The sequence below is a fragment of the Phyllostomus discolor genome, chromosome 4 (assembly GCF_004126475.2).
Source record: "Phyllostomus discolor isolate MPI-MPIP mPhyDis1 chromosome 4, mPhyDis1.pri.v3, whole genome shotgun sequence".
In the NCBI taxonomy this organism is placed as follows: Eukaryota; Metazoa; Chordata; class Mammalia; order Chiroptera; family Phyllostomidae; genus Phyllostomus; species Phyllostomus discolor.
Window position 1 is genome coordinate 28,681,482 of NC_040906.2, and position 21,295 is coordinate 28,702,776.

General features: G+C 37.7%; 1 pseudogene; it reads left to right on the forward strand.

Moving 5' to 3' along the window:
* Positions 1–4,495: 4,495 nt before the first annotated feature.
* LOC114494789 lies at positions 4,496–5,844 on the forward strand (annotated as a pseudogene).
* Positions 5,845–21,295: the final 15,451 nt, after the last annotated feature.

The following is a 21,295-nucleotide window of genomic DNA, read 5'->3' on the forward strand; positions in this document are numbered from 1 at the left end:
CTGTGCGCCACCTCCCCTTCAGAGAAGCGCCGCCCACGAAACCATCTTAAAAAATCCTGCAAAGGTCACACTAGTTTTCGGGAGTCGTAGACTCTGCCCGGCGCCCGAGGAGGTTACCTGCAGCAGATGGAAAGTGAGTGGGCGCCGCTGCTGCGCCCCACCGAGCCCCGGAGGGCCCAGGCGAGTGGGGCCGGGGCGTCTCTAACAAAAACATACTTTCGTTTCAGCTTCCGGCAGGCTCCTGACACTGGTTAAAAAACAAAACTAAAAAACCAGCCCGGGATTCCCCAGGGCGCAAGTGGCACCCAGTTCCTGCGGATCTGCCGGTGGAATCGCCTAAGAAAGCCGGTTATGTAAGAGTGGGTGTAAAAATAGTTAAAGGAAGAGCAAATGTCAGATACAAACAAGACGAAACATGAAGTCTTCTAAAGCGCCATTTTTACCGAACATCCAACCTACAAGCTGTAAACAACACAAGTGTTAGCATAAAAACTGTCAAGTCCAGTATGGCAAACAAGTTTTGGGTTTGTTCGTTCGTTCGTTTGTTTTGGAGTTGGGTAAAGTTTTTTGCTCTTCTTCCCACTGAAACTGTTCCCAAGATTATGTAAACCACCAGAGGGAAAATACCCAGAAGTCTGTTCCTCTTACCCGAAATCTCTTACTTAAGTAAAGCAGGTTGGGCCAGTCAGAGCCTGTTCCGGCTGATCTCAGACTATCCGGACACGCCCGTTGTCCCAAATGCTTGAGCCAGGCTATCGCCCTATTAACACTTCCTCTCGTTAACTAAACAAATTTCAAAGTCAACAAATGAAAATGTTCTCCAGAGCTTTCAGCGGCCTTGAACTGACTGTCGGTCCCTTTAACTTTCTGTTCCTTGAACCAAAAGCTTAGTCTGAATTTCAATGGCCTTTGTTCTGTTGCAACCCACTGTAAATATTTGAAAGAACATGCCGTGTTTCCAAATCCAGATACCATGAGGCAAGAACATCTTGAAATCAAGTTTTATCCGAGGCTTTACAAAACTCTCATAACGCCGAACTTTCCCAGGGCAACTTTCTCTTGCAATTTTCCAAAATACCAGTATTACACTGCTTTGAGACACTTCAGGCTATCTCAAGAGAGTGAAAATTCCGGCCAGGCCCCGCTGCTCCTCCACATAAACGCAGGCTGGCGCACATATTACTGCAGGAAGTCTTTGTCAACTTCTCGCAAGGAAAACGACCAAATCTTTTGAACAGTTGCCCCAGGGATTGAGCAACGCTCAAAACGATCATAAGCAAAGTTTACAGGATGCTGGCGAACTGCCACCAAAACTTCCGGTCTGTTTCTGCTTCATTGGGCCCAGGATTATTTGGTGGGGTGGAACGGGTGAACCTCCGTGGGATCCCGACAGCCTCGGGCAGCCCATCTGAAAATCGGAGGTGCGGGGAGAGCCAGATGAGGTGCGGGGAGAGCCCAGCAAGGTGCTGGGAGCCGGGTCGGATTGGGCGGGGGCGGAGGGGGGGCTCCGCCCCCGCCAGTGCCCAGGGGCAAACCAGAGATAAGGAATGTGCAGGACTGAGTCATCTGCAGAAGGCCCACCCCTCTCCAGACCCTTGCCGGCACCCCACCCCACTTCACCCCAGCCCAGGGCCAGTTCAGGAAGTGCGAGTTTGGAGAGCTTGGCGAGCGACACGACAGGGGCAAGCGGGGCCCAGGGTAGGCGACACTGACACTAAAACCTAAAATTAGGTCTGAGAGTCTGAGGAGGGTTGGAGCTGCGGGTTGAGAGGGGCCACGTACCGTTTCTGTCTGCCGCAGTATGTCCTACCGCGTTGCGAGCTTTCAGGATCCCTTACCCCGGAAGCTTGAGAAGCACAGCAACAAAACAAAACCGAAAAAAAAAAAAAAGCGAAACCCTTGTGCAGACGTGGCAGCACGCAATGCCCACCCACATCGTCGTTATGCGGTGGTCTATCCTTTAATATTCATGCATCTTCCACTTTAAGTCACTGAAAAAAGAAAAGCAAACTAAACCTCAAGCAGGTAGAAGAAAGTAAATAGTGAAGATTAAACTGGAAATTAAGGAAACATAGAAGAGAAAAGCAATAGAGAAAATCAATGAAACCCAAAGCTGTTTTTTTTTCAAAAGGGGAACAAAATTATAGCCTTTAACTAGATTGACCAAGTGGGGTGGGAAGAGACTCAAATTACCAGTCAGAAATGAAAGATGGAACATTACTACTAATCCTACAGAAATAGAAAGAATTACAAAAGAACACTATGAATAATTGTGCACCAACAAATTAGATAACCTAGATGAAATGGACACCAGCTACCAAAACTGACTCAAAAAGATATGGACAATATAAGTGCACCTATAAAATAGTGAAGAGATTGAATTAGTAGTCAAAAATCTACCCACAAAGAAAAACCCACCCAGGCACTCGTGAATTCTATTTTTAAAATTTTAAGAAAAAATTAAATCTAATTCTTCAAAAGGTCTTCCAAAAAACAGAAGAGGAGTTTATTAGGGTTGCCATAAGAAAATACCATAGACTAGGTGGCTTAAACTACAGAAATGTATTTCTCAGTTACGGATGCTAGATGTCCAAAATCAAGTCATCATCCAGTTTGGTTTCTCCTGAGGCTTCTCTCCTTGGATTGCCAATGGCAACTTCCTTCTGTGTCTTCGTGTGGTCTCTCCTCTGTATGCACACATTCTTAGTGTCTTTGAGTGTATCCAAATGTCCTTGTCTTATAAGGACACCAGTCAGATTGGATTGAGCCATCCTAGTAAGCTCATTTTAACTTCATCGTCTCTTTAAAGACCTCATCTTTAAATACAGTAACATTCTGAGGTACTGGGGGTTAGGGTTTCAACCTATGAATCTGGTGGGGGCAGTGGTGCAAAATTCAGTCCAGAACAAGGAGGGTACACTTCCCAACTCAGTTTATGAGGCCTTGTTATCATGATACCAAAACCAGACAAAGACATCACAGGCAAAGAAAACTACAGTAGACCAATTATCTTAAGCATATGGATGCAAATGTTCTCAATAAAATACTAGCGAGCCAAATTCAGCAATATATAAAAATAATTATACGTCATGACCAAGTGAAATTTATCCCTGGAGTGCAAGATTGGTTTAACATCTATCAATTAATGCCGTACATCATATCAATTAAATAAAATAATAAAATTTACATGATCATTACAATAGATACAGAAAAAGTATCTGACAAGATTTAGCACCCTTTAATGATAAAAACACTCAGCAAACTAAGAATAGAAAGGGATTCCTCAACTTTACAAAAAGCACCTATGAAAAACCAACAACTTACTACATACTTAATGGTGAAGGACTCGGTGCTTTCCCTCTAAGATCAGGAACAAGACAAGCAAGTCTGCTGTTCACAAAGAAGTGCTGGTGAGGCTGTGGAGAAAGGGGAACAGTTTTGTACTCTTGGTGGGAATGCAGACTGGTGCAGCCACAGTGGAAAGCAGTATGGAGTTACATCAAAATATTAGAAATGGGGGCTGGGAGGTTAGGGGGAGGAGGGATTGAACAAAAACAAAAAAGGACTCATGAACATGGACAACAGTGTGTTGATTGCTGGAGGGGGGCAGTTATAAGGGAACTAAATGGTAATGGAAAGTTAATACAATAAAGATTAAAAAATAATTAATTAAAAATAGATCTGCCTTTTGAGCGATCCCACCTCTGCAAATATATCCGAAGGAACCCAAAACACTAATTCGAAAGAACATAGGCACCCCTATGTTCATTGTGGCATTATTTATAATCACCAAGACATGGGAAGCAGCCCAAGTGTCCATCAGTAGGTTAGTGGATAAAACAAGTATGGGGCATTTACACAATGGGATACTACTTAGCAGTAAAAAAAGAACAAAATTTTACCCTTTGTGACAGTATGAATGGATCTGGAGAACATTAAGTGAAATAAGCCAGTCAGAGAAAGACAAATACATGATTTCACTCATATGTGGAATCTAGTGAACAAACTCAACTAACAAGCAAAATAGAGACACACAGAGCAGGATGACAGCTAAGGGTGAAGGGAGCAAAAAGAAAAAGGACTCGTGGATATGGACAAGAACATAATGATGGGGTGGAGGGTATAAGGGGATTAAATGGTAATGTAAAATATACGATATAAAAAATCCTGCTGTCCTCCCTTCTGTTCAACATTACACGGGGGTTCTAACCACAAGAATGAAACAAAAGACATCCAGATTGGAAAAGCAAAAATAATTCTATCTGCGGATGACATGATCTTGTATAGAGAATGTGCCCCCCCAAACCATTAGAATTAATGAGCAAGTTCAACAAGGTTTCAGGATATAAGATCAATATACACAAATCCGGCTGTGCGACCTCCCAGCCCCGCTCCCGGTGCTAAACGCAGAGGCGCCGCAGGGTGGCAGGAGTCTGAGTTTGCCTTGGAGCCTTGGAGGCAGGCGGGGCGAGGGGCGGGGTAGGGGGGGCGCGGGGCGGGCGCATTGTGCAGTTCCCCCGCCAGGCGGGCTGCGGGCTGTGCTGCCTCTACTGACTTAAATGCTGCAGCTGTGGGCGCCCCTGCGCGGTCGTGCGTATGCCTTCCACCACAACCTCTTCCTCTTCTGCCGCTGGCCTGCTGCTGCTCAGGCCTGAGCGTTTTAAGAAATCAGCTACGGAGGGAAAAATTATTTATTCACAGGAGGATCCTCCTCCAGAGACGGAAGAATCCGTGTGCCATCAGTTCAAGTCCGGGGCTCCATCTCTGCGGGGTTTGTGGCTGTTCAGGCCCCAAGATGTGCTCTGGATGTTACCAGGCACATCTCTGCAGTAAGGAGCACCAGACTCTGGACTGGAGATCGCAGCATATGCAGGCTTGTAGACAGTCAGATAATTTGGACAATAGAGTTCCAGACCACGACTTCCTTCTTCCAGAATTTGAAATCGTCACAGAAACAGAAGACAAGATTACACCTGAAGTTTCAAGGAGGGAAAGGTGAAGTGGAGATGATAGGAAGCATGGGTGAAGCACCTGAGGACGAATTGGATTCCACGGCAAAATGTGAATCCAGGGAAGATAAATTTTTCCAGAAGTTTAAAATTAAAATAGCCCTGGAACAAGAACAGATCTTAGATAAGACAGAGTGCTTGCCCCCATCTGGATCTCTGGATGAAAAATACCCCCTGAGAAAACGATATGCTGGTGGTACGTGTATTTGAATTCCAGGACATGTCTCAGCTGGTCAGCTACCTAAAGGCCGACAGACTGAGCCGAGTGTCCTGACTGGCTTCATCTGTGCTGAAAGCTGTAGCCTGGGCACTCACTGGCTACACAGAGGAGTTTGTTTGGAAGCCGGATGTTAACAGATACACCATGAAAACAATCTCTTAAAGCCTTAAAAATGCTCATAATCTCTTAAATCTTGCAATTACATTTTTAGGGCTTGATCCTAAGGAAATAATTATACCAGAGAGAGAGGTACAAAGATGTTGTTTTAGGTACTGTTTACTATGTCTAAATATTAAAACAAAAATGCCAAGTAACAAGGAATTACATAAATTTTGGTGTATCTGTCCAGTGGAAGGCTATGCAGTTTTAGTGATGCCAGCTTGTATGCACACCCAATAAGGTACAGACCTGAATTCACACGAAGACACCATTATAGATGAATTCCTAGTATAATTGTGTATTTTTAAAAAATATTTGAACATAATGCACGTGCACAGAAGGAAATCAAGAAAGATACATACTAGGTGTGAACTGGTTAACTGAATTGTGGGCTAAGTGAAATGATTTTTTATGTGTATATTCATTCCTTCAATAAAAGTGGGTTATATGCTTAAGTCAAAAATCAATATACAAAAGTCAATTTTATTTCTATACACTTGCAATGAACAGTCTAAAATGAAATCAAGAAAACAATTCCATTTACAATAGCATCAAAAAGAATAATACACTTAAGAATAAACTTAACAAAAGGAGTATAAAGTACTGTGGTACTGGCACAAAGATAGACATGTAGATCAATAAAATGGAATTAAGGGGCCAGAAATAAAATCACGTATGTTGTCAACTGACTTTTGACAAAAGAGTGCTAAGATTATTCAATGGGGAAAGAATAGTTCTTTCAACAAATGATGCTGGGACTACTGATTTCCACATGCAAAAGTGCCGTTAGCCCTGGCCAGGTAGCTCAGCTGGTTAGAGCATCCTCCCTACCTGCCAAGGTTGTAGGTTTGATTTCCTGTCAGGGCACAAACAAGAAGTAACCAAATGAATGCATAAATAAGCCTATCTCTCTCAAAATCAATAAATTAAAAAAAATTAAGAGCACAGTTAAACCACTACCTCACACAATAAAAAAAAAACACCTCAAAATGGATCAAAGACCTAAATGTTAGAACTAATCCACAAAATTCTTAGAAGATAACATAGGAGTAAAACTTAATGATATTGGATTTGACAAAGGATTCTTAGATATGACTCAAGTGTGAGCAACAAAAGGAAAAAATAGATAAATTGGACTTCCTCAAAATTAAAACCTTTTGTGCTTCAAAGACACAAGTAAGTGAAAAGACAACTTACAGAATGAGAGAAAATATTTGCAAATTCTATATCTGATAAGGAACTTGTATTCAGATTCTATAGAGAACTCTTACAGCTCAATAATAAATAGAAAAATAAAATAATTTTTAAATGGACAAAACATCTGAATAGGCATTTATCCAAGGAAAATAATACAAATGGCCAATTAGCACATGAAAGATGCTCAATATCACTAGTCATCAAGGACATACAAATCAAAACTATAATAATATACCATTTCATACCAACTAGACAGCTAATTGTCAAAAAGTCAGATAATGTGTTTGGGATGTGGAGAAGTTAAAACACTCATTTATTGATAGTAGAAATGTAAAATGGTGCAACCATTTTGAAAAACAGTCTGGCAGTCCTCAAAAAATTGAAGAGAGTTACTATATGAACCAGAAATTCCACTCCCAAGAGAAATGACTATATGCCCATGCAAATACTGGTACACAAATGCTTACAGCAGCATTATCCATAATAGCCAAAAACAACCAAAATGTCCATCAATTGATGGATGTCTAAACAACATGTGGTATATCCATAAAATGAAAGATTATTCAGCCATAGAAAGGAATAAAGCACTGATATGCCATAATATGGATAAACCTTGAAAATACTATGTTAAGTGTGTGTGTGTATATATATGTGTGTATATAAATATATATATATTTATACCTCAGTATTTGTTGACTTCAGATCTCATCAAACCCTGTACTCATTGTGTTTTAATGAGAAAAAAATGTTTCAGCACTTGGCACTTACTTGGGACTTGTTGTACTTGCTAGAACTTGTATGAGTCACAGTACCACCCAGCAAGAGAAAATGCTTCATCATTTGGTACTCATCGGTTTTGGCACTTGTCATGAGTTCCAGAACTAATTAACAACAAGTACCAAGGTACCACTGTGTGTATATGTGTGTGTGTGTGTGTGTGTGTGTGTACATATATAAGGAATTTGTATATAAACTACAATAAAAAAAGAAAAATATATAGTAAAAAGTTTGTGAGAAAATATATAAAGAGGCAATTCCCAGAAGAGCAGATATAAATGGCAAAAAAAATTTGAGATTACCACTCCTGTTTTCACTCTTCTCCCCCAAGATGGATACTCACCACAATCTGCTCAGGCCCTGACACTTCATACAAAACAGCCATTTGCTTGGCTTCTTTTTTTGCCTTGCCCCATATAGTGGCTTTAAGGCTGGGTTATTAGGAGGGGAAGGGGGAAGGGAAGAAGGAAGGGAAACTTTAAAAATCATGATTGAATGCTGAATTTATTTATTCATTTTATTTAAAATGTTATTTATTTATTTTTAGGGAGAGGGGAAGGGGGAGAAAGAGAAGGAGAGAAACATCAATCAGTTGCCTCTCATACTGTATGCCCTGACTGGGACCAAACTCGAGACTCAGGTATGTGCCCTGACCAGGAGTCCAATTGTTGACCTTTTACTTTGTGAGACAGTGCCCAACCCACTCAGCCACACACTAGTCAGGGCAAATGCTGAATTTAATAAAATGCTTTTTCTCCATTTAGTTCACCCCTCCCCAGAGGTAACCTATCACTTCTCTTAGATGATTATTGTATTTGTTTTTCTGAATAACATGCCTATATTGTTACTTCTTGATTATTTTAGGTTTGAGACTATAGCACCCTTTTTCCATAACTTTTACTTTATGTTACTCCAACCTTTTTATCTCACCATCTTTCCAAGTGCTTGTAGTCTGATTTTGATTAGAGCAATCTTTAGTACTTATACTGCTATAATCATGCAAACAATAGTCACAGCTAAGTCATGTACCAAAATGATGACCTGTGCAACTTTTAGTTTTCCCTGGAGTTAATAATTGTCTTGTTTGGTTTGGTTTTCTAAATAATTTGACCCTAGCTGGACTCTTTGTCAGTTATCCAAATCTTGTCTCAATTTATTGATACATAAGGTATATTATTAATTTCAGGCTCCTGAAGAAGTGACTTCTAAAGCTGTTGGACATGCTTCAGTCTGGACTGGTTCACTTCTGCACAGAGCATCTTGCCGTCATCTGGGATCTCAGTAAACCATTAACCTGGCAATTCCCTTTACCTCCTTTACATATGGATCTTCTGTATCGTATACCCCATGTCTTTCTCTTTCGTGATTTGTTCTTTCATTAAAGTCCAGCAACATCCCCCAGAAGTTTCCTGAGAATGGGTAAGAATTAATAGTGTGTAAATGTCTTTATTATTCCCTCCCTGGGATAACACATGCTAAATTCGAAGTAAGTTTTCTTCAGAATGTAGAAAGCATTTCTCCCATTGTCTTCTTTTTTGATTATTCAAAACTTTTATTTCATCTAGTTTCATAAAGTATACATGGGAGAGCAAGATAAGTTGTTTGTAATTTTAAGTGCCCAGTCCCGTTGTGGTGAAGTGGTTTCTTATGTCTGTCCTTGGTTATAAGGCTTCTCTCCAGCTGGTGTTCAGTTGGTTATTCTGGATGATTTCTCTACAATTTAGTTGTGGTTCCGGATTGTGGTCCTGGGAAGAGGTTAGTGCAGCTTCCACTTACTCCTTCACTATCTTGGACCTCCAGTCTCTCATTGTCTTCTAACAATCAATTTTCCTATTGAATCGTCCAAAGTCATTTTGACTCTTATTTTTTATGTGTGAACTTTTTCCCACTTTCCTCTCTGGAAGCATGATGGTGAATTTTGTGTGCCAACTTGACTGAGCAAAGGGAAACCCAGAGAGGAGGTAAACCATTATTTCTGGGTATGTCTGTGGTAGACTCACCTAAAGAGATTAACATTTGAATAGTTACACTGAGTAAAGAAGATGGCTCTTCCCTAGGTGGGTGGGCATCATCCAGTCCTTGGAGGGCCTGAATAGAACAAAAAAAGGAGGAGGAAGCATGAACTTTATCTCTGCCTTAGCGGGGACATCTGTTTTCTTCTGCCCTTGGATATTATTGCTCCTGGTTCTCAAGCCTTGGGACTTAGCCTGGGACTTGCACCATTGGCTTTCTTGGGCCTCGGTCTTTCAGACTGTGGGACTTGTCAGCTTCCATAATTACATGAGCCAATTCCCCATAATAAATCTCTTTTTAAATTATTTCTATATATCCTACTCATTCTCTTTTTTTCTGGAAAATTCCAATACAAGAAGTGTGTAGCATCTTCTCTGTGTCCTCAATATTCTGAAATCTCACAATGTTGCCTTGCACCCACATTTCGCATTCACTGTGCTGGACACTCAGGGTCTTCAGTCCTAAAACACAACCATCAGTTCCCAGAGATTTTCTTTAAGTATTTAGTTGGTGGTTTATCTCATCCATTTTTCATACTCTCTCTCTCTCTTTCTCTCTGTCTTTCTCTTTCTGTCTCCCCCACCCCTATAATGTTTTGCCTTCTGAACTTATTTTGTGGGTTTTTTTCCTCCTGTTTCCTCCTTTTTTCTTTGTCTTTGAACTCTACTTTCTGGGACTTTTTTCTTTCTATTTTCCAATGTTTTTATTGAGGTTGTTTGTGCTTAATCATAAAGAATTACAATGAAGCTAGAGCTTTTTGAATTTTTTTCCAAATTGTAAAATGTAGAGAATTCAGTAAAGTGCATGAAACATAAATACATACATTAGTGAAGAATTTTTGATCAAACATGCAGATAATCATCATCTGAGGTACAAAATAGAAGCATCTCAGAGGTCTCCTGTGGGCTCCTCCCTTATCATAACTCACTTCTTCCTCCTAAAAGTAACCACTATCCTAACTTTAGAGATAATGATTTCCTTTATAAGTTTTACCACTTATGTGTGCATCTCTAAATAGTGTAGCTTAGTTTTGATGGTGTTTTCACTCTTTGTGAATGAAAAATGTTATTCTTTTGGTTTTCCTTTTTTGCTCAGCATTATGTTCATGAGATTCATTGTATTATATGCTGGTACAGTTAATTTTTCATTGCTATATATTATAAAATTCTTAGAAGAACACAGGAGAAAAAGTTTTTTAACCTTGGGCTGGCACAGGTTTCTTAGACAGGACATGAAAGGGCGCTAACATAAGCAAATTTATAAATTGGTATCCACCAAAATTTTTTAAATCTGTTCTTCAAAGACCACCATTAAGAAAATGAAAAAGCAAAACATAGACTAGGAGGAATTAGTTCTAACACATATTTCACAGGGGACACAAAGCTTGAATATGTAAATAATATCTATTCTGAACAATAAAACAAATGACCTATTTTAAAAATGGGCAAAAGAGCAGGAACAAGTATAAAGGACACATGGACAAAAACAAGGGGGGGTTGTAAATGGGAGGGAGGGAGGTGGGCTGGGATGGGAGTAAAAGGCAGAAAACTGTACTTGAAAAACAAATTTAAAAAATACCATAAAAATAAAAATGGGCAAAAGATTGGAACAGATACTTACACAATAGATTATACAATGGCCAATAAGTATATGAAAATGTATTCAATATCATTACTTGTCAAAATGTAAATTAATATCCTAACAGAATGGCAAAAATAAGAAAACACTGACAATATAAAGTTTTAGTGAGAATGTAGAACAACTACAACTCTAACACATTGCTGGCAGAAATGTCAAATGGTACAAAACCTTGGAAAACAGTGTGGCTATTTGTTATAAAGTATACTTACCATATGACCCCCCAAAAATCACTCTTAAATACCTACTCAAGAGAAATAAAAGCACATACCATTACTAAGACTTGTATCCAGACAGTCTTAGCAGCTTTACTCATAATAAGCAAAAAAGCCAGAAATAACTTAAATATTTATTAAATGCAGAAGCCATCATGATATATCACACAATAGAATACTTACTACTCAGTAGTATAAAAGAAAAAAAACAATTGATTTGTGCAACAACATGAATAATTATGCCTGATGTGTATGCTAAAATATCTAGGGGAAATATACTGATATCTTTAAAATACATAAAAATATAAGATGGAAAAATAAGATGTGTTAAAGCAAGTGTAGTAGAATCTAATGATATAATCTAGTGGTAAGTATATGGATATTCACTGTAAAATTCAGCTTAGCTCTATGATTGAACATTTCTATAACAAAAGGTTTCAGAATAAAACGTTGTGCTCAATGAAAGAATCCAGACACTGTGGTTTATTTATTCAAACTTCTGGAATAGACAAAACAAATCTATAGCAACAGAAAGTGCATCAGTGGTTCTAGTGAGAAGCGCTGATTATAAAGGGACATGAAAAAAATTTGGAGTGAGGGAAATATTCTATATATTGTTTGGTTTTCATTTTATTTTTTTGTTTTTAAAGTGTATTTTATTTATTATGCTATTACAGTTGTCCCATTTTTTCTCCTCTTTATACCCCTCTCCCCTGCACTCTCCCTCCCACCGACATTCTCCCCCACCCTTAGTTCATGTCCATGGGTCATACATATAAGTTCTTTGGCTTTTCCACTTCCTGTACTATTCTTAACCTCCCCCTGTCTATTTTGTACCTACCATTTGTTTCTTATTCTCTGTACCTTTTCCCACATTCTCCTCCTTCCCCCTCCCCACTGATAACCTCTATGTGATCTCCATTTCTGTGATTATGCTCCTTTTCTAGTTGTTTGCTTTGTTTTTGTTTTTGTTTTGGGTTCAATTGTGGATAGTTGTGAATTTGTTGTCATTTTACTGTTCATAGTTTTGATCATCTTCTTTTTCTTAGATAAGTCCCTTTAACATTGCATATAATAAGGGATTGGTGATGATGAACTCCTTTAACTTGACCTCATCTGGGAAGCACTTTATCTGCCCTCCCATTCTAAATGATAGCTTTGCTGGATGGAGTAATCTTGGATGCAGGTCCTTGCCTTTCATGACTTTGAATATTTCATTCTAGCCCCTTCTTGCCTATAAGGTTTCTTTTGAGAAATCAGATGATAGTCTTAAGAGCACTCCTTTGCAGTTAACTGTCTCCTTTTTTCATGCTGCTTTTAAGATTCTCTCCTTATCTTTAATCTTGGGTAATGTAATTATGATGTGCCTTGGTGTGTTCCTCCTTGGGTCCAACTTCTTTGGGACTCTGAGCTTCCTGGACTTCCTGGAAGTCTGTGCCCTTTGCCAGGTTGGGCAAGTTCTCCTTAATTGTTTTTTTTTTTTTTTTTCAAAAAAGTTTTAAATTTCTTGGTCTTCATCTTCTCCTTCTGGCACCTCTATGATTTTGATGTTGGAATGCTTAAAGTTGTCCCAAGGTTCCTACACCTCTCCTCATTTTTTTGAATTCTTATTTTTTTAATTCTTGAACATCCTGTTCTGGCTAAATATTTATTTCTTCCTTCTGCAAGTCATTCATTTGAGTCATGGTTTTCTTCCCATAACTGTTGGTTCCCTGTACATTTTCCTTTCTTTCACTTTGCATAGCCTTCACTTCTTCCTCTATTTTGTTACCATATTCAACCATTTTTGTGAGCATCCTAATTACCAGTGTTTTGAACTCTGCATATGATAGGTTGGCTATTATCTCTTCATCGCTTAGCTGTATTTTTTCTGGAGCTTTGATCTGTTCTTTCATTTGGGCCATATTTCTTTGTCTTGGCACACCTGTTATGTAGTAAGTGGCAGAGGCTTAGGTATTCGGAGGGCAGGGCAACTCACATCACTGTGTTGTAGCGCTGTATGTAGGGGAGGGGTCAGAGAGGGAACAATGCCATTTGCTCGGCTCTCACCTCACCTTTAGTCACTTCCCCTGCTACCTACAATCAGCACCCCCACTGGTGCTGATTCCTGGGTGGGTGGGCTTGTATATATTCTAGGACCCTGTGGGTCTATCCAACAAACTCTCCTGTGAGGCTGTGAGTTTCTCCTGCTGCCACAACTCAGGATTAGACCCAGAAATGCCAATATAACTAGCAACAGATTAGATACGTCATCTGTTGTATCTAGAAGAAAAATTAATTGGTTCATCAGAAGACAGAGCAACAGAAACTATCCAAAATAATATAATTAGCAACAGATTAAATACCTCATCTGTTGTACCTAGAAGAAGAAAAGATTAGTGCATCTGAAGACAGAGCAATAGAAACTATCCAAAATAAAAAACACGGGGGGGAAAAAGACTGAAAGAAAATAAATCAACCCTATTAGGGAAACTGGAATATGACTGCAAGCAGCCTAATATACATGTAATTGGAGTCCCTGAAGGAGGGTGTAGAAGACAGAAAAAATACTTGGAGAAATAATGGTTGAAAACTACAAATTAGATAAAAACTATCAAAGAAGCTAAAAAAACCTGAAGTATAAGACACATGAATAAAACTATATCAAATAACATGATAAATTGCTTAAATCTAGTGACATGCCCCAGAATATAAATGGCCTGTTAACCTGACCCATAATTTTCCCTTTGCACAGGAACTGACTGAGTTAAAGAAACAGTATCCTTGGAACTTTGCCAGAATATAAAGTTTAGTGTCTGTTCCATTCCAGACTCTTTAAATGAATTTTGATCATCCCTAAACCATGAGATCCAGTCTCAGGCAATACCAGATGTCAGTAGATTTCATCAAACAACCTGCCATTTACTATCTAGAATTGTTCCACTTATTATTTTTTTTGCCTGCCTGGCTTGGCTGTCTTTTTGAAATTTAATCTATGCTCATGTCCTTTTTACTTGCACAATCTATTTGGACAGGATTCTCTGGCTTTGGGTCTCAGTATTCTCTCCAGACCTGATTTATAAATGCTCTCTGCCTCAACCCTCACACCACTTTTCCTACAGTATTTGTGAAAATTTTCCAAGAAATTTTAAGGGAATGTGGGGAAATCAGAAAAATAACCTGGGCTTAAACCAGTTGCTAGATTGTGAGCTTGGACTCCTTCTGGCACTAAAGCTAAATCCTGTGGTTTGTTGGCTTAGTGTACAGATGTTTCTGTATTTCCTGTGGCCTCCTTTGGAGACTGTAGGATCTGGGAACAGAAGAGAATGGTTTGTGTAATGTACACAACCAGGTCAGCTTCACGCTATCATGTATATACTCAGGCCACCTCTCATACAGCCAAGACAGCCACACAAACCACTACATTTCTCCACAAAGTTGCATGGGAAAGCCACTCAGTTTAGATTTTGTCACTTTTTGGAATTACACATTTTATTACCATTAGTAATAATAATCAATTGACTTTAAAGGACAGTTGAAAAGGAGAAAAGAATGAATTACTTAGTACATGAAGCAAGTATAATAAATGCTTGTAAGTAGATAAAAAGGAGAGGAAGTGAATGTATAACTTAGATAAAATTATCACATTTGATAAAGAGGGAGATTTCTGATTTAAAAGAGTGGTATACATGGAACAGAAAAATCACATATTTTAAAACCCTTTTAATATCTGATGGTTATATTTTTATTTTCTTAGTTATCTTTTCTTTCTTTCCTTTTTTAAAAAAATTCACTGATACAAACTATAATTTCAGATCTATGTTCCCATGAAAAAAATATATAGTTGGCAAAATATACTACATGTGGACAAAATGTTTCTGGTACCTGCTTGGTAGTGACAAGTTCCGCCATTAGTCAGCATCAGGGAAAAAATGGTATCAATATAATAATATATAAAAAAATAACAGCCCTGGCTGGCGTAGCTCAGTGGATTGAGCACGGGCTGGGAACCAAAGTGTCCCAGGTTCGATCCCCAGCCAGGGTACATTCCTGGGTTGCAGGCCATAACCCCCAGCAACCGCACATTGATGTTTCTCTCTCTCTCTCTCTCTATCTCCCTCCTTTCCCTCTCTAAAAAATAAATAAATAAAATATTTAAAAAAAATAACAAGTACATAAGTAGCAAAAGGAGAGAAATGTGTTTGTTTTGTTCACTGATATATCCTTAGGACCATGAAGATCCCTACTACAAAGGAAGTGCTCAATAAATATTTAAGCAAATGAATAGAATTTGAAAAAAAAGTTGAGATGTCTGCCTTTATTCTAGTTGCAACTCCCTGGAGCTCCTCGCCTTGGACCTTGGAGGCAAGTTGGGCAAGCATGCCCCATTATTTGCATGCAGGGATTCTGTTTCTTGCAATTTTGATAAACAGAACAAAAATGATGAATGTGTTAAAGGAGAAATATTTATTGCATGCACTGACCATAGAATAATTGGTTGCTTTTAGCAGAAACTTGGTCTGGACCTTTGATAGTATTTTATCACTAACTCATCAATAAGTAGGGAAGGTTACATAGGACATTCAGGAAGCTTAGCCTACCTTAATTCTACTGTCCTTGGATTGGAACTGGGGAAGTACCTTCTAATCTCAGGAATATTACCCAAGTACACATTATAGGTGTTTTGTAAATAGTCTCAGTTTCTAATAGGCAACTGGAGTTTCAAGAAGCCCCTAACACTTTGGAAAATATGTCTTTCCAATCCTTCTTCCCACTAAACCTTTATAGATTAGTAAAGGAGGTGTTAATCTGTGACAAAGAATCTCTTTCATCACTTGTACTTTTAGATCTTTCATTATTAATTCGTTTATCAGGGGCATCCTAAATAGGCATTTACTTATCACACAGGTACACAGGCATAGGCCTGTTTTCAAAGAGGCCATGGCTTAATGAGAAAGTCAAACAAGTAAGTGAATAATCATGATGCATTATGATAAATGCTATAATAGAAATTTATCTCTTAAGGCTGTAAAAATTCCTTTAATTTACTTATAAGTGTAGAAATTGGTATATCAGAATTATAGTTGCTGATAAACCCAGATCAAATACGTATAAAGAAGCATTTATAGGTCATGAATTAAGAAATGAATACCCTGAAATACCTTGAGTTTAATCCCTGTGTTGTTCAATATATGAATTGTTACATGTTTCCTTGTTGGAAGTTATCTAGCATCTATAAACATAGTTTTAGCTTTTAAGTATGTTTCACTAGAAAGTTTGGTCTAAATATATGCCTTTATATTTGTATTAAACCCTCATGCTCTTGTATTATGTTACTATCAAGTGGGATTCCCAGGTCCAGGTGATACCACTGCCTGTGAACCTGATTCTTCCTCAGTAAGAGGATCCTATCTGTGCTGACACAAGCACTCTTTATTTTTAGGACAGTTATTGCTATGGTTACTGTTAACCACGGAGTTGGCCTTCAGTATTGTCCTGAACAGTTAGTATTTCCCATGGAATTCTGTAGCAAGAGGATAAGTGAAATAAAATACATCCTAAATACAGCACAAGAAGAACTGTAATCATAAAACACTCACTTAATTGTGCAATTCATTTAAATGTATACTGCAAAGACTTTAAACAATTTCTTAGCTATTCTATAAAAGATAAAGATGACCAATGTATTTAAAATAAGTAAATTTAGAAAGATGTTTGATTAATTATCAAATCAACAGAAAAATATAAATTAAATGCTATTATTATTTCCAAATTTAGTTTAGGAGCTGAGTAATTAAAATTAGAGCAGAAGGTACTAAACACTGTATTTACAATGAAATTTAATATTTACAAGTACTCTCACTGATACAAATCTCAAAAGCCCATAATTTTTCTCTTTTTAGCCATAATATGCTTCAAGAGCAACTGGAACATTATTAAGAATTATTCATTCAATTTTAATTTTAAACAGAAATGAAATAGGTGACATTTCACAAATGGCATAAAAACTTCTGATTACATTTGAACTATCAATACATTCTTATTTTGTACTTGATTACCAGAAACATGTCTTTAGCAACATGCAAAATGCTTTTCAGTTAGTTTTGTAACATTGTGAGACATTTCAAAAGAGTTACTTTCATACGTCTGCCCTGACTGCTGTGGCTCAATGTGTTGGGCATCATCCCACAAACCTAAGGTCAGTTTGACTTGGTCTAGGACATCTTTTGGTCAAGGGGACAGCCGGGTTTCAGGCCAGGCTCCCTGGTTGGGGAGGAGAATGGGAAGTGGACAGTCTCATCTTTGTTTCTCTTCCTCTTCTCTCCCTCTCTTCTTCTCTCTCTAAAATGAATAAATAAAATTTTACAAAAGAGTGAGTTTCATCTTTTGACATGTGAGATTAAACAGAAAGATGTACAGAGCTTGAGACAGAGAATTTTGTCTTTTTTTAATTTTGTCTTTTTCTAATGGCTAAACCCATGTTTTAAATTGTTTATATGTAACAAAGGTAATTAAATCAAGTATGATATGAAATTTAACCTTTATATGAGCTAGCATTTGAATAATTGCTAATTTTTATATGTATAGGCAAAAGTAGGTTTACAACTGTGAGTACACAAAATAGAGTTTATTCTCATATTATTATTTATTATTGTATTATTTTCCATACCTACAACCATAAACCTACCTTTGCCACACCCTGTATTTACAATATGATAAGGTAATACTATATAAAATAAATTACAAAAATATATTTATATTTAACATAATACAAAAAATTAAAATAAACCTCCTCTTTGCAGCAGATCCTTTCTCATAGAATTATTGGTAGGCAAATGCAATTTCCATTGCATGCTTTAGTCTCTGAGTCTCTGAACCTGATGTTCTGATCCAAAACAGCAACAAAAACAAAAGCAAAATGCCAAAAACTCATATAAACCCTAACCCACCCCCATTCCCACCCCCCTGCAAACTAATATTGAAGGTAAACCAGGACTCAACTAGAAGATTCCATCTCTTCAGCATATCTATTTGAATTTGAATACTTTGCAACTCTAGAGATTCCAAGAACCCATGAAGATTACACTATGAAACTTTGAAACTCATGTTGACAACTGAGTGAGAAGCCATATAAAGTAACATTTACTTTTTTGTTAATCTACCTGGGTTTTAACATATATATAAACTATACATTTAAAAAACACTTTACAATCTGATGAGTTCTCTTGAATGTTATTTGTAACGACACTGAATAGTGTGAGGATCACATTAAACCCTGATCTTTGTCTTAACAGTCTATATGTAATATGTAAATACTATCATCTGCATACTCTAAGAATACACAAACATAGAAATTAAAGGTAAGACCAAAACTTAACAAACATTTAAAAAATTTTACTTATTGATTAGAGAGACAGAGAGACATAGCCACTGATTTATGTTCTACTCACTCATGCATTCATTGGTTAATTCCTGTGTGTGTGAGAGAGACAGAGACAGAGGCAGAGACAGAGAAATTGATTTGTTGTTCCACTTGTTTATGCATTCATTGGTTGATTCTTACATGTGTCCTGACCAGGGTGTAGCCCATGACCTTGGCTATTGGGATGACGCTCTGACCCAGGCAGGGCTAAATAAACATCTTTCAATGTTTCGCTGAACATGATGACTATATGTTATCATCAGTTAATACATCAATCAGTACACTCTTAGGGCAAGGTTCATTGTACTCCTGATAGTGAGTCCAAGTCCATATTTCAGTCTTCTTATTTTTTATTTTTAGAATTTTTATTTATCTATTTATTTTCAGAGAGGGAAAGGAGGGGAGAAAGAGGGAGAGACATCAATGTGCGGTTGCTGGGGGTCATGGCCTGCAACCCAGGCATGTGCCCTGACTGGGAATTGAACCTGCAACACTTTGGTTTGCAGCCGGTGCTCAATCCCACTGAGCTACGCAGCCAGGATGTTTCAGTCTTCTTGATTATTATTATTAGTATTATTTTGCTTGACTTTTTTTAAATGATGAGATCATTGTTTTTGCCTGGTAATGTTGCTGACAAAGAGTTTGTAGCTCTTATTTTCTTGTTTGCCTGTTCTTGCATTAGCAGTATTAGCTTCAATTAGCAGTTTTTTTTGTAAAAATCTTCTTAAGCTACTTATGACTTCATGAAAGTTAGTTTTGTTAAAAGTAGTGGATAACAGATTCCAGGAACACATATCAAGTACAGTCTGTAACAATTTGCTGAGAAGTCCTTTGTTCTCCTCTGTGACGGTAGAACTCTCATTTTCCCTTCGGAATATTTTACCTGCCACAAATTCTATGTGACCACTTGTTTTCCACCAAGTGAAGGAAACTCCCGTTTTCAATCTGTATGTTAAACATTAGCAAAATTGAATTCATTTTTGTTAAATAGGAAAATATATAAACAGAAGTTTGAATATTTTTTTCTTTTCACTCCAATGGGTGGGCTTGCATATTCCCCAAGTTATATGTTTCCATCTGTAGGATCACTGTGTTAGAAAAGGAATCTCTTCTCTAATAACCAAATTCTTATGAAGAAAAATGGCAAATATGATCAGTATCAACAAAGACAAGAGAAGAATGAAGGTTAAGATATTTAATTTATTTTCTACCGGAATACTTCTACCTAGCTTCTATTCCAGTCTGCCCTTGCCAATGTCCTCTCTCTCTCTGAAGTTTAAACAAATTTCACATTAATATGCAGACTGACTGTGCATTTCCTTTAAAAACCTAGTATAAAGCATCTTCCTTCCCCCAGTATCGTTTAAGTCTACATTTGATTGAAGCACAAGTGGATGGCTGTAAATACTCCCTACTGTGTACCAGACTGTGCTTGTCTCTACTCTTTCCATCATGTCAGTATCCTGTGACCCATTTTTTACCTTTTTTATTTTCTCCTAATTTGTTTCTTCCACCATATTAACTTTCCACATGAATAAATTCCTAGTCCTTTCATGTTTTGTATCTGTACATGTTTTTAATGCCCCTGAATTCTTTATGTTTACCTTTAAAAAAAAGTCTGAATCTGTTTCATTCAGTATGCCAAACCACAGTTCCTTCAAAGTATAGGTATACAGTAAACTTATGTACTCATATTTTCTCTTTTCATGAAATATTACATGCTGTACTTTAGATTTTAAAAATTCTTACTGGTTATATCAATCATAATTAGAAAGTATGTAGTTCAAGGAAAAGATCCGAAGGGGCAGAGGTGGTTTATAACCCATTTTGTAGCAAGGAACTGATGTAACCTGGAATCATAAATCATTTCTTAAATATGATTTCATAATAATACTTTAGGTTTGCAATGCTTTGAGCTTGTAAGGTTCTAGCTGATGCACTCATCCAGGTCCTCTGATCTTCCCCTGTAACACACTCATAGCTCACAAAGATGTGTTTTAATATGAGGAAATATTCCTGTTGGTTAATAACCGAACTAGGAATTAAATTTATAGGCTCCTGAAGTCCAGTCCTTCATTTCTTTAAGCCATATTGCTTTTCCTTAGCATACATAAGGATTGTGGACATAGAGTAGCTTTAAATATAGAGTTCCTTTGACTTAAGGTATAAGAGGTGTTAGATCTAACCAATTTTCTGACCAGCATTCCTGTGCCTTTAGCATTTTTCCATAATCTTTGTACTTGGCCTTATGAACATTCATAGTGTAAAATGTGCTCAATTGATCTATTCTGTATCATACAAACTATCTGCTCATACCAGATATTGTTACAAAGACGAACTGAAAATACAACTTTTCCCTACAACCCCTCCCCACAAAAAGATCCAAAGGATAATTTGGTGGCATCTTATATAGCACTTATCACATATGACATGATAGTGTAATATAGTGGTTACTATGGGTTGTGGAGTCAATCCTGAATTCAAAATCTAACTCTGAACCTTACTAGCTATGCCATGTTTGGTTTTGTTACTTTACTATGGACTTGCCAAGTACAAACTGGGGCTAACACACACACACACACACACACACCACAATCTACAGGGCTTACTTTGAGCCTAGCAAACACATAATAAGCATTATTTTCTTATTGTAATTTAATCACAA